The sequence below is a fragment of the Eubalaena glacialis genome, chromosome 19, assembly GCF_028564815.1.
Source record: "Eubalaena glacialis isolate mEubGla1 chromosome 19, mEubGla1.1.hap2.+ XY, whole genome shotgun sequence".
In the NCBI taxonomy this organism is placed as follows: Eukaryota; Metazoa; Chordata; class Mammalia; order Artiodactyla; family Balaenidae; genus Eubalaena; species Eubalaena glacialis.
Window position 1 is genome coordinate 47,314,636 of NC_083734.1, and position 19,966 is coordinate 47,334,601.

Consider the following 19,966-nt stretch of genomic DNA (forward strand, 5'->3'; position numbering starts at 1 on the left):
CCTGTTCTTTTCGCATCTCCTGCTATAAAAAGACTTCCAGGTGGCCTGAAACAACATGGCAAATTTCCGTGGACTCATTAGCTACTCTTTAACCTAGCCTAAAAATCTACTGTTATAAAGCTCATACTTAAGTAATGAAAATGAATTTGGGATGGTGAGTGTTCATATCCATAGTCTTTGTGTTAGATTAATTCCAATGGGATAGAAATCATTTCCATTAAACTTCCTTTGTATACATGTGGGCAGGATAAGAAATAACCTCTCCAGCTAAGTCCACAGTCAAAAATAATCTAAGTCTTCAAAAGATTTAATTCTGTTAAAAAAAAAATGGGATTTTTATGATTTTGTGCTTTGAGGAGAAAACTTCAGGTCATGCTGAATGCAGGATCCCTAGGTTCTTGTGTTAGGATGAACAAGTCTGGCATTTGCCAAATCATGACCACAAAAAAGTCATCTGGGTAGCATGCAGTCCTAGAAGAAGGGACTTGTCTGTGGAATGACACTATGACAAGGGATGCTAGAAGCAAGGGTAGTATCAAAATAAAGACAAAAGGGTAGCATCAAAACTCTGTAACAACTGCGAGAGGTGCATTTAGTTTCAGCACACCCAACTCTTGAAAGCTGTTTGCCTTCACAGACACGCACAGAAGAAAGATAAATATGAGAACAATGCGGTCTTTATCAACATTCCCCAACTGCCTCCTCCTTGCAGCGACATAGATGGGTGGCATTCAAAGAAGGCCCTGTGAAGGTTAGACTGGGCAACTTACGCTAAAGTGAAAGAATTCTAATAAGCTGCAATTGTAGATGGCTTTGAAAGGAAATTATACCAACTAAACACACACTTCTGTGTAGACATTAACTGGTACTGTTTTGGGAAAAAATACCTCTTGCAACCTATTTAACCAGGGCTGGCTTTCTGGGGGAGATAACATTTTGAGGCAGAGAGAGAGAGGGGCCTACGTTGGCAGGGACAAAGACCACAGACTGCGCAGGAGATGAATGGGAGGATTTAGGAAATTAGAATCCAAAAATGGCACCAAAACTTTAAACACTGACAAGATTAGAAAAACATATAAAAATCAGAATAAGAGATCTTAAAAGGGAGGTATATTTTCTCCTCATAAACTAACCCATGACATCAACTAGCTCTCCAAGTGGGCAATGTACAGCATTCCATTTTATAGACTGGATGTAGAGTAAAAACGATATGGCAAGAGGAACAAACTAAGAGAAAGATTAAAATAAAAGCTGAAATTATCAAAAGAAAAAATACGTGCTAGAAACAGCAAATTTAAGAACTGCTCTTTGGGAGTTTTTTTTACCCCCCTTCCCAAACCCACCTCAAGAATGGGTTAGAGGGCTTCCCTGGTGGCGCAGTGGTTGAGAATCTGCCTGCTAATGCAGGGGACATGGGTTCGCGCCCTGGTCTGGGAAGATCCCACATGCCGCGGAGCAACTAGGCCCGTGAGCCACAACTACTGAGCCTGCGCGTCTGGAGCCTGTGCTCCGCAACAAGAGAGGCCACGATAGTGAGAGGCCCGCGCACCGCGATGAAGAGTGGCCCCCGCTTGCCGCAACTAGAGAAAGCCCTAGCACAGAAACGAAGACCCAACATAGCAATCAATCAATAAATCTTTAAAAAAAAAAAAAAAGAATGGGTTAGATAGGAACACAGCAATTAATTAGATAAACTGTAAGACTGGCCTAATAAAGAGAAAAAGGAAAAAATGCAAACATATAAGAACTCCTCAAAAAAGCACTAGTTAATTGATAAACTGGATACAGGATACAATAGGGTAGACACATACACACAGCCAAGTTAAAATAAAAATAAATAGTCTTGACGTAATAATGTTATCCAAATAAAACACTAACATGTAGAGAGATGCAGAGAGGAGGAGGATAGAGGAATGTGCAAGAAACCACTGATGTGGTTATGATGGCGGGGAGGAGATTAAGGAGAGCTTTCATTTTCCACATTATGCATTTCTATAATGTTTAAATGTTACATATTTTTATATTCCATCTAATCAGAGAATACAATACACATGCCTTAAATAAAGGTAGGGGCTCAGACTAGTCTTGTGTCCTCAGTGAAGTCTTTAAAAACATTGAAGAACAGATCATTTCTATTCAATTAAAATGGCTGGTGCTGGCATAAAGAAATTAGATTTCTACAGTCCTCTTAGAAAAACAGAATTGACTTAAAACCTGATAAAAAGTATGTGCACACATACTTACACACCAATCTTACTTTTGAATGAAAAACTGTGAAGTGTTAATAGAACCTAGAAGTATATAAAAGTATCTTAATTTATTAAGAGATAAATTTGGGGAATTTTTTTGAAGGACAGTTTGGGCAACTTTAAATATACACACACAGAAATAAGACGCCAAATTATACACATGTATTTATTTATTTATTTTAAAAACCACAAAAAAATAAAAACAACCTACCACGAGCAAGTGGGATTTATTCCTGGATATCAAAAGTATTCGATATTAGGACATCAATTAATACAATTTCACACTGCCCATTCAACATCTCCACTTAGATGTCTTAACAGGCATTCAGAGTTAGTGAGTTAACACTGAGCTCCTAACTCTTCCCAACTTCCAGTTGCTCAATCTTAAATCCTTGGACTCATCCTAAACTCCTTTATCATACCCCAAAACCAATCATGAAATCCTATTGTCTCCACCTTCTAAATGTATCCAGGATCTGACCCCTTCATACCACCTCAACTGCAGTCACTATCTTTTCTCATATGCGTTTCTTAAATAGCCTCCGAACTGGTCTTCCTGCTTGTCCCTCCTTCCAGTTATTTGACACAGTAGTTGGTGTAATCTTGTTTTACAACCTCAGTCAGACCATGCCAGTCCTCTGCTCAAAACCTTCCAATGGCTCCTCATCTCATGAGGAATAAAAGTCAAAGTTCTTGCACTGGTACACACAAAGCCCTATACCACCTGTCACTTCTATCCCCTCTCTGACTTCATTTCCTGCTTCTCTCCTAGCTCACGCTACCAGTTCCTCTGACTTCCTTGTTCCTTCCCCAAAATGACAGGCAAACTTCCGGATCACAGGCCCCTGCACTTGGCTCTTCTATTAGCTCCATGGTCATTCCCTCACCTCAGGTGTTTTTCTCAAGTGTCATCTTCCTAAAAATAACTTTTATTTAGAAACATACAAGTGACAAAAGAGTCTACTCTTGACTATAACAACAATAAAAAAAAATACTGGAATAAGTTTAACTAGAAATTTTAAGCACAAAGCTTAAAGCTATTATTAATATTCTACAAATTAATCTATAATCTTAAACTCAGTAGGTTTTTGGTACAGAAGAGAGAAGAGGCAAATGTAATTTAAACAAACTACAAACTGGAAGAATAAATGCCAAGGGGAAAAGTTCCCAGAAATTTTCTGATAAGCAAAGGTAGACGGGAGTGATTTGCCCTACCACATTTTAAAAGTTATAGTAATTTAAAAAAATATGCTACTGGTTAAGGAGCAGAAAAATTAATTAAACAAAAAGAAAAAATAGACCAATGTGTATAACATGACAATTTAATTTTTAACACAGGCAATATTTCTAAATGAATTAACTAAAAAAAAGGGTCGGGGGAGATGACTTTTCCAATAAATGAATCAGGGAAATCAAGGTCTGGGGGGTGGGAAGAAGGTGGATTCCTACTTCCCATCAAAATAAATTCCAAAGGTATTAAAGATTTAAAGATAAAACAAACAAACATTATGTTTAAACTGTAAAAGAAAAACTGTGTGGCAACATACAGTAGTTAAAAGTGTGGGCAATGGGGCCAGGCTGTCTGGGTTTGAGCCCTAACTCTGCTGCTTACTAGCTGTATAACCTTAGACAAGTTAAGTAATGGCTTCATCCATAATAACAGCTGCTTATCTGATAAGGCGGTTTTGAGAATAAATATCACTTAGAACAGTGTCTGGTCTCAACTCTCTGTTATTTTTGCAGTCATACAAAGCACACTGTCTTCATTTATAATGGGGGGAGAAAAAAAAAAGACATCAACCATAAAGACCATCGATATCAAATTCTAGTTTCTTGTTAGTTGTATGACCTCCTCAAATTTACTCATCTGTTATTAAAGGATCAATAATGCCAATTTCATGGGATTGTGGGAAATGTAGTATGATTTCTCAAACTATTAAAACACTACACAAATGCTAGCTAAATTAGTATATGTCAAGGTTTCTCAACAACAGCACTACTGACACTTTGAGCTGGATAATTTTTTGTTGGGAGGAGACGTCCTGTGCACTGTAAATAAGTAGCAGCTTCCCTGACCTCTCTACTCATGGTGCAAGTAACACCTTCCTCCCCACCTTCTGTGACAACCAAAAATGACTACACTGTCAAATGTTTCTTGGGGGTGGGCAGGTGGGTCAAAAATCATTGAGGGGGCTTCCCTGGTGGCGCAGTGGTTGGGAATCTGCCTGCCAATGCAGGGGACACGGGTTCGAGCCCTGGTCTGGGAAGATCCCACATGCCGCGGAGCAACTAGGCCCGTGAGCCACAATTACTGAGCCTGCGCGTCTGGAGCCTGTGCTCCGCAACAAGAGAGACCGCGACAGTGAGAGGCCCGCGCACCGCGATGAAGAGTGGCCCCCACTTGCCGCAACTAGAGAAAGCCCTCGCACAGAAACGAAGACCCAACATAGCCATAAATAAATAAATAAATAAAAATAATTTAAAAATAATAATAAATAAAAATAAAATCTATAGAATATTTATAGTTTTATTACAGTAAAAATTATAGAAACAATTTAGGACCACAGAACTTGTGTTAGGATAATGCTTTGTAACAGGATAATATTGATACATAACACTCCTATGTGCTACACATTCATTACATATTAAAAAAAAAATCATTGAGAACCATGCGGCTCAAATTATGGTTATCCCTCCTAGGAAAATTCAACGCACAGGCTCCCATTAAATATTAATGGTGAGAGAGAAGAAAGGTCTCAAGACTACTGCAGTCAAAAGAACTCAACAGCAAGCTTGAAGAGGCTTCCATAATCAAAATTGACAATTTGAGCATAGAAAAGAATTTCAATGGCTTGAATAACTCAAATACGTTTAAATCGATGACTTCATAATCATACACACCCCCCCTCCACAAAGACTTTATTGATTGCCCTTAGAAGATGGCAGGAAATCAACTTATTGTTTGAAAATTGGTAGATAAAAGGAAATAACACGAATAACACGAATCATGCTTCTTTCTGCACAAACTGTACTTAAGGGTAAACCAATAGTATAAAAGGGCATTTTTCTCTTATAGAATGATCACATTTATCCTTTAGCCATAAACTAGAAAACCGGACAACACACAGCTTAAGACAGAAACAAATGAGGTGGCCTGTGATTGCCTTGGCTTTCTGCCTGGAGGCACACTGCAGACTGCACAGCAGGTGAGGGATTCTAAGCAGAGCGTGATGGTTTCACTGAGTTGAGGAAACACACTCCCAGAGACTGAAGTACAGAGGCTCAGGTGACTGGTAATTATGAGGCAGACTTCTTGAGAAGAGGAAGCCATACAGAAAAAGAGCTCCAGAAATCTTCATGAGATCTCCTTGAGTGTTTGCTGAATACTAAGAAGCCCATGTACAGGGTGAAACTCCACCAGGTCAGGCAAAGAACGAAGGAGCTATGAACTGAACAGTTCCCCGAGCTCACACAAGCAGGGAGACTTCTCCATTGTGACCAACCAAGTGGCACAGAGCATTCAAAAAAGACCCCAGAAGATCCTGATTTACTAGTGGAGTTAAAGTAGGCTACTCTACACCCTCCCTAGTAAAGGAAAAACTGAACCTCAAGTAACTTACCTGCCAACAAAACAAAGCCTCTTTAAAGGAAGATAATACAATCCCTATGCTTCAACCACGTAAAATTAAATGCCCAACATCCAAAAAAACATTGTTAGATGTGCCAAGAGGCGAGAAAGTTACACCACAGGGATATAATCAGAAAAATGTAAGCCACTGGATAAATAAATGGAATAACCCAGTTTTCTCAACAAATAAATTGCAAGGAAAAGGGGTATGATGCATAGTTTATAGCAAACCAACACTCTGAGAACTAGAAAGGCCAGATTTAAAAAAAAAAGCAAACTCAACTTTAAGATACAAGAGAAATGCTAAAACAATGACAATATCAAGGAGTCAAGATTTCAGAGACCGTAGAACCATGAAGTGTGGAGCTGCTTCTTCCTGTGGACAATGGGTGATTTTGAGTGATGCTCAGAATTTGGTGTCTTGGTAGAGGGTCACTTCTGGGGACAGAGAAATGAGCAGAGATTCTGATGATTTTGTAGGGCTGAAGGGACAACTTTAGAGACCTGAAGAGCCAAATTCCCAGTGAAAAGGAAGGACAGGAAACTAAGAATGACACATGTCAGATACTCCTGCTCCCAAGGCATTTGGAAAATTCTGAAGCTGTGATGGGCAGGAGGCTAAGAAGCTAAGCAGAAAGCCTCTGGAAAGTAGAGAGATTTTGGCAGGCTCACTTTGATGAGGAGACTACAATTAGAGTTCAGGATACATGATGGGGAAGGGCACTGGATACATGATGGGGAAGGGCACTGGTCATCGAATCAGGCTCTCATCTGGAAATGGGAGTAAGAAACAAGGCTATGCCCTAAGAATGGACCAGAGAGAAACAAAGCCTTATCAAAACTGTAACCCAGGGGAAGGGGAAGCTGGGACGAAGTGAGAGTGTGGCATGGACTTATATATACTACCAAATATAAAATAGATAGCTAGTGGGAAGCTGCCGCATAGCATAGGGAGATCAGCTCAGTGCTTTGTGACCATCTAGAGGGGTGGGATAGGGAGGGTGAGAGGGAGATGCAAGAGGGAGGAAATATGGGGATATATGTATATGTATAGCTGATTCACTTTGTTATAAAGCAGAAACTAACACACCATTGTAAAGCAATTATACTCCAATAAAGATGTTAAAACAAACAAACAAACAAACAAAACTATAACCTAGCTGCAACTCAGCTCAGTGCCTAACTGCAGTCAAGTTTTCAGCTCCCATTCTATATGCCTAGCAGGGGAAGGTGAATCTGCTCCTGGGAAAGAGAGCATCAGAGGTGCGAAAATCTTTTAAATATATAATATCCAACATTGACTGAAAACGAATTTGGCATCGTTATTAGACACACCAGAAGTGTGGATAAGTGAACTGGTAGACAGATTAATTAAGGAACAGAGGAAAAAAATAACAGGGAAATACAGAACAGAATGTACACGCACAGTGATCAAATCCAACATACTTGTAATCAGAGGTCCATAAGGAGAAGACAAAGAATGCGGCAAGGGCAATGTCTGAAGAAATAATGGTTCAGTTTGTGCTAAAAATAATTAAAGACACTAATCCACAGATTTAAGAAACTGCAAAACCCAAGCCAAATGAAAACACAAAGAAAACAACATACAAGCACATCATAAACCTATTTAAATTGCAAGGAAAAAAATAAAGGGGAAGCCTATAAAATCAGACTTAAAAGACTTACTGGAATGTATGGACTTTATCTGGATCTTGATTCAAACAAACTTTAAAAATCATTTATGGAGTCTGGGTAATCTGAACAGGGAAGCCTCTGGTAACTGTAGGAATCACTGTTAAAGTCAAAAGCATTACCAGTGGCAAAAATCACCGACAATACTGAAGATGGTACTACCTGATTCAATCTTAAAACAGCCTAAACCTGCAATATGCAGAACTGGTAACAACAGTAGATTCTTTTACTTTGGTAAATATTTCTTGGAAAGTAGACCCCCAAGGAACTTGTCTAAGATGATAATGAAAAAGGTAGAGATTTTGAAATTTGTGCCAAAGCACTCATGGCTCACTTGGTATATAATAGTAAAAAATGAACTGAGGAATGGTTAAGCAAACCATCACTTCTTATGTGGCATCTAAAATGCCAAGTACAATGATATTAAGAAGTATGTATATGCAACATAAAAATCAAGTGTATGTGCACAGCAATTAAAACAATCAATGCAAGTACATCAGATAATGAAAGAAAATGTACAATCATTTGACTGACCTTTTTTTTTTTTAACTTGTTTTATTATTATTATTTTTTTGGCTGCACCGTGCAGCATGCAGGATCTTAGTTCCCTGACCAGGGATTGAACCCATGCCCCCTGCACTGGGAGCACAGAGTCTTAATCACTGGACCACCAGGGAAGTCCCTGACTGACCTTTTATTAGTTTATTTTCCTATAAACTTATTTAGACTATGTTTGAAAACAAAATGGGATCAGTAAATCAATGTTGCAAATAAAGTTTCTGTATTTTATATTTACTTTGGCATACTTAAAAACATCTACTTCATCTACTCATAATTTTAGAATGAGATTTTAAGAAATGGAAAACGTTGATGGTTAAAGCTTTCATTTTAAAATTTAAATTTCAGTATTGCCAAGTGTCCAAACATCACCTACAAAGAGATTACAGAGCAGGAAGCAGATGTTCTGAAATGCTTCTCTTGGAATCATAGTAATTCATGAGCATGCTTAATCAGTATTACTTTACCAAGGTTTCCTTGTCAAATAAGTTGGGGAAACAAAAGATTTTCTTTTAAACAAATGGCTTTTAAGTCTTTAATGTCTTTTATGAATCTCTGACTAGAGCATATATGGCATGAAGTGCTCTCCAAATTGATTCACCCATCACATTACACTGGTGGCAGATATTTCAAATTATCTAAGAGCTCATCACTACTTTGAAATCATGACAGTTACTATACCTGCTGTTAAATCTTGTTATTTAGTGCATTAATAAAGCAATTAATATACCACAAGTTTATATTTTAACAACTGTTTCAACATACTTAGTTTCCCCTATAATCCAATGTCTTTTATGCATTAAAAAAATGTGGGACTTCCCTGGCGGTTAAGAATCCACTTGCCAACAAAGGCGACACAGGTTTGATCCCTGGTGCAGGAAGACCCCACATGCCGCGGAGCAACTAAGCCCGTGAGCCACAACTACTGAGCCTGTGTGCCACAACTACCGAAGCCCGCGCACCTAGAGCCCGTGCTCCGCAACAAGAAGCTGCCGCAATGAGAAGCCCACACACTGCAACGAAGAGTAGCCCCTGCTCGCTGCAACTAGAGAAAGCTCGCGCACAACGAGGACCCAATGCAGCCAAAAATTAAAAAAACAAAAACAAAACAAAACAAAAAACTATTCTGAGGAGTCCACAGACATGATCACTCTGCCAAAGGCCTGAATCAGGAGTAAGAAATTGCAAGATGCGGGCTTCCCTGGTGGCGCAGCGTTTGGGAATCAGCCTGCCAATGCAGGAGACTTGGGTTTGAGCCCTGGTCCGGGAAGATCACAAATGCCGTGGAGCAACTAAGCCCATGCACCACAACTACTGAGCCTATGCTCTAGAGCCCGTGAGCCACAACTACTGAGCCTGCGTGCTACAACTACTGAAGCCCACGCACCTAGAGCCCGTGCTCCGCAACAAGAGAAGCCACCGCAATGAGAAGCCTGCGCACCGCAAGGAAGAGTAGCCCCCGCTCACGACAACTAGAGAAAGCCCGCACGCAGCAACGAAGACCCAACTCAGCCATTAATTAATTAAAAAAAGAAATTGCAAGATGCAAGAAGCAGAAAAAGAATGCAAAGCCAAGGCTGGTCTTGGTCAACCAGCCAGCAAAGTGGCAAGGAAGTTTAACACCTACTCCAGGACTTCTGTGGAAAAAGCCAACGGGGAGAAAGTGAAAGCCCACTCCTGATCCATGTTCATGTAAGAGGTCCAAATTCATACTACCTGTTTATATGCAGGGAACTTAAGCTAAGAATTTGCCATTCCAAATTCACCTAGATTCCTGAAGTCTCTTCAGAAGCTAATGGAAAACTGTGCTTTAAGGACACTTTCACAGTCCAGGGATCACAAGACTCCTAAAGAAAGCATGCCTCCCTCACCCTGGACCCAGATGAGCTCACCATGAAAGATATTGTAAATCATACAAGAACACAGACTGTTATGAGGCAGTCAGTACATGCAAAAATGGGAAGAAGTGGCCCTGGGCAAGCTAGAAATAGAACAATTAGAAAACAACTTTAAAATAAGTATATTAAAATTTTTCATAGTGATAATGGCAGGAATATATGTTGTGAAACAGGAACAGGATGAAAAAAAAGAGGATGTTTCTAAAAGTAACAAATTCTGAAAAAAAAAGTACACATTGAAATAAAAAACCCAATTGACAGGTTTACCAATAAACTAAACACAGCTGGAGAAAAAACTGATAAAGAGGAGGAACAGTCAGAGAAGACTACATGAAATAAAGCATAGGAAGAGAGAGATGAAATCGCAAAGTATAAAAAGAAAGGAAGCAATATGGAAGAGAGAATGAGAAGATCAACAACAATCGACAGACATTCTATATTTAAAAAGAGAATAAAAAAGGAAAAATTGGAAGAAATAATGACTAGAAAATTTTCAAAATTCAAGACGAACAAGAACTCTCAGAATGAGGGTGCACACCAAGACCTAGTGGCTAAAAACTAATTCATACATCTAACTATGTCCCTTGATATTGTGAAACATAAAAACAAAACCAGAAGTAAGGGGCTGGGGTAAAGATTTAAGTTACCAGAGAGAAGATACAGATAATCTATAAAGAAATGATACTTAAACTGACATCAGAATTTTCAACAACAATAAATATTGGAAGGCAATGAAATTATCTTCAAAGTGCTAAATATAAATTTACATGCAGTTAAGTCATCATTCAAGAATAAAGGCAATATATAACTGTGTGTGTATTCACAAATATACATTTCACACATAAATGTAATTCTGTATGTTTTTAATTTATAAAGACTTTACAACTTATACCATTGTTAGAAGGCTACTAAATGTATTCAGCAAGAATTGAGTGGGATGCAAGAAGCAACACTGAACAGGAATGGCAAAAGTATTGGTAAATGTAAATAAGTATAAACCTAAAAATGGCTAATTTGGGAGGGATTTAAAAACAAGGTAACTAAAATAATAAAAATAAATTATAGATAATGGGTAGGAAAGACTGGAGTTTTACTTTTTAATTTAGTTTTTAAATTTTATTTATTTATTTATTTATGGCTTGCTGGTCTTCATTGCTGCACGCGAGCTTTCTCTAGTTGCGGAGAGCGGGGGCTACTCTTCAGTGTGGTGTGCGGGCTTCTTATTGGGGTGGCTCCTCTTGTTGCAGAGCACAGGCTCTAGGCGCGTCGGCTCAGTAGCTGCAGTGCGCAGGTTCTAGGGTGTGCGGGCTTCAGTAGTCGTGGCGCACGGGCTTAGCTGTTCCGCAGTATGTGGGATCTTCCTGGACCAGGGATTGAACCCGTGTCCCCTACACTGGCAGGCAGATTCTTAACCACTTCGTCACCAAGGAAGTCCCAAGGCTGGAGTTTTAAAAAGAGGCATTCTAAAGTCCTACTGTTCCCAAAGCAGACAGAGATGAGAAGAACTTTCAACTAACCCAACAGACAGCAGAAAGGCATAAAAACAAGGCAAAGAAAAGGCAAGGATTAAAAAAAAATTAAGAGAAATTACTGATTCCAAACATGATAGTAATCAGAGTTAATATAAATGGATTTAAATCACCTCTTTAAAACACATCTAAAACAAACTGACACAGAAAAACTGAAAACAAAGAGATGGAAAAGGATGTATCTAGCAAGTACTTACCAAAGAAACCCATTTAAAGTAAAATTAATAGAGATCAAAAGGGAAACAACATAATGATGAAAGGAATGAAGATGAAGAAGAAATAATAATCATTAACTACAATGTACCTAACCAGTCGCCCTGGAACTATATGAACATATATGAATTAAAAAGAAAAAAAAGAAAAAAAAAAAGAAATGGGGGTGAGGTTGGGGAAATGAGAGAGGTAGTTTAAGGGTATAAACTGACTACTAGAAGATAAGTACGTCCTAGAGATCTAATACAGAGTACAGTGGTTACAGACAATGCCACTGTATTATAAACAACAAATGTGCTAAGAGACTAGATCTTAATTATTCTCACCACAAAAAAGAAATGGTAACTATGTGAAGATAGAGGTGTTACCTAAGGCTACAATGGCAATCAAATTGTAACTTAAACTTACACAATGCACATATCAAACATATTCCAAAAAAAAAAAAATAGGAAGCAGACCAAAGGATATAGAAGATATGAACACAATAAGCCCAAGATGTGAGTTAAATTTAGAACCCTGAAGTCAACAAACAGGATATGGATATACTCACACCCACACAAATACTGTCTTTTTAGGAAATGTGAACTATTTACAAATGCTGAACTAAAATTTTGTACATCAACATGGAGATCTTGAAAACACAACAGTGAATTAAAACACACACATACACCCCCTAAAAACACACACTAAAAAACCAAACCCAAGTTGCAGAATACGTACAACGATAGCATTTATATAAATTTTAAATAAGCAATACTGCATTTTGTGCTCTTGAACACATATATGTGTAGTAAAGATCTAAGAACCTGAACTGGGAGTATACACAAATTCATAATAGTGGTTAGCTCTGGGGAAGAAAGCACGTAAAAGAGATGAAAGAAAATAAAAGGAGCACTAGTTATCTATAATTTTCTTTTAATATTAAAAAAAACACATTAAGTAAAAAAAATTTTGAATATTAACATTTAGGGTGGTACATATATCGATTTTTGTTACATCATCCTTTATACTTCACAGAATTAAAAAAATCAGGGGAGGAGGCAGGTAAACCTATAAGTTCTCTGTATATAGAAAAAATTAAGTTCTTCACACAATAAATTCAATGGGATAGAAGAGCCCCAGAAAACTGGCAGTGGGAGTAAAAGAAAGTCCAACTATTTCAGAGCAAAGGTGTGTTAAGTCTGAAAGTTGCTGAAACCCAGGAATCGAATTGGGAACAGCACCTATCAATCTGTCTTCTAGATTTAGAAGTGAGAAAAGGGTTCAACCATCATATGAGCAGCAGAGATAAGGACCAACGGCTAGTGTACTGAGAATACTGTCCCCTCCCCAGATCCTACCTCAAAGTTCATGCCTACGCAGAACCACAGAATGTGACTGTAGTTGTAAATAGGGTCTTTGCAGATGCAATTAGTTTAATATGAAGTACTACTGGATTAGGGTAAGCCTTAAATCCAATGACTGGTGTCCTTATAAGACCATGTGAAAACACAGACACACAGGGAAGGTGATCGTGTGAAGATGGAGGCAGAGATGGGAATTATGCTACTACAAGCCAAGGACTACTAAGGTTGCTTGCAGGAAGAGGGAAGAAAGGATTCTTCCCTAGAGCCTTCAGAGGCCAGCAAGGGCTGACAACCTTGATTTCAATGTCAGACTTCTAGCCTCCAGAACTGTGACAGGAAACTAATTCAGTCAGCTGCTAAGTTTTTCCTAGTGATAAATACAAAGTGTAGATAGATCAACTTAGTTTTTAAGAATGACAAAAGGAAAAAACAAACAAAACCCTCAGCAAGGGGACTAAAGTAGAACACTAGAACAAAGGAAAAGAAAGCAAATCTGAGAAATTCAGAAAAAACATACTTTTGGAAAACTATTAAACAAGTTTGATAAAACAATTAATGAAAACTTTTGGCATCTCCAATAGAGTAAGAGATAAATAACATAGCCTGTACTATAAAGTAACAGAGTAAAGTGAAAGGACAAGATGACATAAAAAGTAAATATAAAATCTAAAAAGAAAAAAGAAAAGAAAATCTTAACCCACGGTAGCAGACTTAAAACCTACACAAAAGGAACTATAGGTTAGAACTGATGATATAGAAAATCAAAACAGGATGTGGACAACAAACTTAACTGTCTTATTCCTTTGCACTATGGGAGAACCAAAGGGATAAAAACAGTGAGAGAAAAGTTAACAGCTAGCTCACATCTGAATACTTATTATGTGCATTCAAAATGTGCCCGTCACTTCCTGTATCTAATTTAATGATTACAACAATGCTGTGGAGCAGGTAGTAACATCTAGATAAAAAGGATAGGAAACAATAACATATAGATAATTGGTATACTTAAAAACAGGCAACTACAAACTTAAGGGAATCAAAAACCAAAGCTACTATTGAAGAAAACTTGACAGTGCTACATAAAATACTCTGAAGCACTGTCCCGTGCAGTTTTGCAATGGTAAAAAAGTTCTGTATTAGTGCAACTAAATATGGTAGCCACTAGTCATATGACTACTCAATCCTTGAAATGTGGCTGGTATGAGTGAGGTACTGAACTTTTTATCCTAATTTTAAATAGCTACATGTGGATAATGGCTACCATACTGGACAGCATAGAGTAGAACCAGTTACCAATATAAAGGAAAGAAACATAGATTGGCCAAAACAAAACAGAATAAACAACCGCTCTCCTCCCCCAACCAAAAGACAGTGGAACAGAGTTTTAAGGGACAGAGGTTATGATCTAAGAACTTGAAACACAGTCAAACTGTTGCTCAAATCACTGAAAAACCACAAATGCAAATTAAAAACTCAATAAACGGGCATATGAAGATATAAAAAGGACTATCAACAAACACTGAAATGTTACAACCAAAATAAGCCTTTAAGTCTACTTTCAAAACTGAATATAAAATTAAAAACTGTTCTCTATTCAATAAAATCCCCATTAAAATAAGACTTTTAGGAGATTAAAAAAAAACCAAAACACCCCCAAACCCTGAATCTTTTATGCTGTTTCAAAAAGCATATTAAAAAAAAAAAAAAAGCATATAGAAAACAAAATGTTAAAACTAAATGGATGAGAAATCACATATACTAAACATTAATATCAAGAAGAGTAGACTGTAAGGCAAGAACAACTACTGGAGACAGGAGCCACAGTCACAAAGAAGATATAAATATATAAAACTGTACTACACACCAATGGAAGTTTTTTTTTTTTTAAATCAACACAATAGATCACAAATATAAGTAGAAACTATAAGAACATCATTTTGATCAAAATGCTATAAAAATCAGCAATTAATAACAAAGGCTTAAAAAGAAAAACCGTTTAGAATCTAAAAACTCAATTCTTAACTCTTGGGAAAAGAACTTAAAAACTCAAAGGCAGCTTACAAATAAATAGCAAAAAAAAAAACACTTCCTTCACACAACAAAGGCTATGGAATGCTATCCAAAAATACACTCAGAAGAAAATTCAGAAAGTTAAATGCTTCTGTTATTATGTAACAAAGAACAGAAAATAAATTAACCAAGCATTTGAATAAAGGCAGAGAGGGGGGAAAAAACCAAGACCATAGGAAGGAGCTAACAGCAAAGAACTGATCCTTGAAATGACCAATAAAATAGAAAAACTGCTGACAAGATTGATCAAGAAAGAGAAGACAAATATAATGAAGACTGAGAAATGGATATTAACTCCTGATACAGGGATTTAAAAAGTAAGAATGCTTATTAAAATTCTGTATGAGTAAATTTGAAAATATGTAACTGATGGAAAATTTTCTACAGAACAGATGCCAATCTCAGATGCTTTTACCTTGAGTTCTAACAAATTTTAAACAAATTGATCCTTCCTTTAAAATCTTTAAACTTTTCCAGAGCACGGCAAATGATTCTCTAAGTGTCCCAATTCATTTTCAGTTGTCCTACATCAAAATTAGTAGTGACCTTCTAAAAGTATTGCCACTCAAACCAGAAATGAGATGTCTCACTATGACCAATTATTTCTTAACACTGTTCTGAAAGTGAATCCAGACAAGGAAAAGGAGTAAGTATATAAAGAGGTGTCAAACTGCTTGCTGATGACAGAAAGCCAACCTAGAAAATTAAAAACAATCAACCAAAACAATGTTAAGAGTTCAGAAAAGTGTTCAATTACAAAATAAATACCCAGAAACCAACTCATAAAATAACACTAACAAAAAAGATCTCATTCACATGACCAAAATATCAAGAATGTAGATAACATGTATGAAGAGATAAAATACTGGGATAAAAGAGGAATTCTGTGTTCCCTTAATACTGTAATGGCATTAATTCTCTCTGAAGGAATTCCCATTAAAAACCCAATGCAGCAGAAGCAAGAAGAACTACAATCCTGCAGCCTGTGGAATAAAAACCACATTCACAGAAAGATAGACAAGATGAAAAGGCAGAGGGCTATGTACCAGATGAAGGAACAAGATAAAACCCCAGAAAAACAACTAAATGAAATGGAGATAGGCAACCTTCTAGAAAAAGAATTCAGAATAATGATAGTGAAGATGATCCAGGACCTCGGAAAAACAATGGAGGCAAAGATCGAGAAGATGCAAGAAATGTTTAACGAAGACCTAGAAGAATTAAAGAACAAATAAAAAGAGATGAACAATACAATAACTGAAATGAAAAATACACTAGAAGGATTCAATAGCAGAATAACTGAGGCAGAAGAACAGATAAGTGACCTGGAAGACAGAATGGTAGAATTCACTGCTCCAGAACAGAATAAAGAAAAAAGAATAAAAAGAAATGAAGACAGCCTAAGAGACCTCTGGGACAACATTAAACACAGCAACATTCACATTACAGGGGTCCCAGAAGGAGAAGAGAGAGAGAAAGGGCCTGAGAAAACATCTGAAGAGATTATAGTCGAAAACTTCCCTAACACGGGAAAGGAAATAGCCACCCAAGTCCAGGAAGTGCAGAGAGTCCCGTACAGGATAAACCCAAGGAGAAACACGCCGAGACACATAGTAATCAAATTGGCAAAAATTAAAGACAAAGAAAAATTACTGAAAGCAGCAATGGAAAAATGACAAATAACATACAAGGGAACTCCCATAAGGTTAAGAACTGATTTCTCAGCAGAAACTCTACAAGCCAGAAGGGAGTGGCATGATATACTTAAAGTGATGAAAGGGAAGAACCTACAACCAAGATTACTCTACCCGACAAGGATCTCATTCAGATTCGATGGAGAAATCAAAAGCTTTACAGACAAGCAAACGCTAAGAGAATGCAGCACCACCAAACCAGCTCTACAACAAATGCTAAAGGAACTTCTCTAAGTGGGAAACACAAGAGAAGAAAAGGACCTACAAAAGCAAACCCAAAACAATTAAGAAAATGGTCATAGGAACATACATATCGATAATTACCTTAAACGTGAATGGATTAAATGCTCCAGCCAAAAGACACAGGCTTGCTGAATGGATACAAAAACAAGACCCATCTATATGCTGTCTACAAGAGACCCACTTCAGACCTAGGGACACATACAGACTGAAAGTGAGGGGATGGAACAAGATATTCCATGCAAATGGAAATCAAAAGAAAGCTGGAGTAGCAATACTCATATCAGATAAAATGGACTTTAAAGAATGTTACAAGAGACAAGGAAGGACACTACATAATGATCAAGGGATCAATCCAAGAGGAAGATATAACAATTATATATGCACCCAACATAGGAGCACCTCAATATATAAGGCAACTGCTAACAGCTATAAAAGAGGAAATCGACAGTAACACAATAATAGTGGGGGACTTTAACACCTCACTTACACCAATGGACAGATCATTCAAACAGAAAATTAATAAGGAAACACAAGCTTTAAATGACACAATAGACCAGATAGATTTAATTGATATTTATAGGACATTCCATCCAAAAATAGCAGATTACACTTTCTTCTCAAGTGTGCATGGAACATTCTCCAGGATAGGTCACATCTTGGGCCACAGATCAAGCCTCATTAAATTTAAGAAAACTGATATCATATCAAGCATCTTTTCTGACCACAACGCTATGAGATTAGAAATCAATTACAGGGGAAAAAAAGTAAAAAACACATGGAGGGTAAACAATATGTTACTAAATAACCAAGAGATCACTGAAGAAATCAAAGAGGAAATCAAAAGATACCTAGAGACAAATGACAATGAAAACATTATGATCCAAAACCCATGGGATGCAGCAAAAGCAGTTCTAAGAGGGAAGTTTATAGCTATACAATCCTACCTCATGAAACGAAAAATCTCAAATAAACAATCCAACCTTACACCTAAAGGAACTAGAGAAAGAAGAACAAACAAAACCCAAAGTTAGCAGAAGGAAAGAAATCATAAAGATCAGAGCGGAAATAAATGAAATAGAAACAAAGAAAATAGCAAAGATCAATAAAACTAAAAGCTGGTTCTTTGAGAACATAAACAAAATTGATAAACCATTAGCCAGACTCATCAAGAAAAAGAGGGAGAGGACTCAAATCAATAAAATTAGAAATGAAAAAGGAGAAGTTACAACAGACACTGCAGAAATACAAAGCATCCTAAGAGACTACTACAAGCAACTCTATGCCAATAAAATGGACAACCTGGAAGAAATGGACAAATTCTTAGAAAGGTATAACCTTCCAGAACTGAACCAGGAAGAAACAGAAGATATGAACAGACCAATCACAAGTAATGAAATTGACACTGTGATTAAAAATCTTCCAACAAACAAAACAGGACCAGATGGCTTCACAGGTGAATTCTATCACACACTTAGAGAAGAGCTAACACCCATCCTTCTCAAACTCTTCCAAAACATTGCAGAGGAAGGAACACTCCCAAACTCATTCTACGAGGCCACCATCACCCTGATACCAAAACCAGACAAAGATACTACAAAAACAGAAAATTACAGACCAATATCACTGATGAATATAGATGCAAAAATCCTCAACAAAATACTAGCAAACAGAATCCAACAACACATTAAAAGGATCATATACCATGATCAAGTGGGATTTATCCCAGGGATGCAAGGATTCTTCAATATACGCAAATCAATCAATGTGATACACCATATTAACAAACTGAAGAATAAAAACCATATGATCATCTCAATAGATGCAGAAAAAGCTTTTGACAAAATTCAACACCCATTTATGATAAAATACCCTCCAGAAAGTGGGCATAGAGGGAACCTACCTCAACATAATAAAGGCCATATACAACAAACCCACAGCAAACATCATTCTCAATGGTGAAGAACTGAAAGCATTTCCTCTAAGATCAGGAACAAGACAAGGATGTCCACTCTCGCCACTATTATTTAACATAGTTTTGGAAGTCCCAGCCATGGCAATCAGAGAAGAAAAAGAAATAAAAGGAATACAAATTGGAAAAGAAGAAGTAAAACTGTCACTGTCTGCAGATGACATACTACATATAGAGAATCCTAAAGATGCCACCAGAAAACTACTAGAGCTAATCAATGAATTTGGTAAAGCTGTAGGATACAAAATTAATGCACAGAAATCTCTTGCATTTCTATACACTAATGATGAAAAATCTGAAAGAGAAATAAGGAAACACTCCCATTTACCATTGCAACAAAAAGAATAAAATACCTAGGAATAAACCTACCTAGGGAGACAAAAGGCCTGTATGCAGAAATCTTTAAGACACTGATGAAAGAAATTAAAGATGATACCAACAGATGGAGAGATATACCATGTTCTTGGATTGGAAGAATCAATATTGTGAAAATGACTATACTACCCTAAGCAATCTACAGATTCAATGTGATCCCTATCAAACTACCAGTGGCATTTTTTTACAGAACTAGAACAAAAAATCTTAAAATTTGTATGGAGACACAGAAGACCCCTAATAGCCAAAGCAGCCTTGAGGGAAAAAAACGGAGCTGGAGGAAGTCAGACTCCCTGACTTCAGACTATACTACAAAGCTACAGTAATCAAGACAATATGGTACTGGCACAAAAACAGAAATACAGATCAATGGAACAAGACAGAAAGCCCAGAGATAAACCCACGCACCTATGGTCAACTAATCTATGACAAAGGAGGCAAGGATATACAATGGAGAAAAGACAGTCTCTTCAATAAGTGGTGCTGGGAAAACTGGACAGCT

General features: G+C 37.3%; 1 protein-coding gene across 4 annotated transcripts in view; it reads right to left on the reverse strand.

Moving 5' to 3' along the window:
* KANSL1 (KAT8 regulatory NSL complex subunit 1) overlaps positions 1 to 19,966 on the reverse strand; it is a 183,444-nt gene that overhangs the window by 18,445 nt on the left and 145,033 nt on the right. The window lies entirely within an intron of this gene.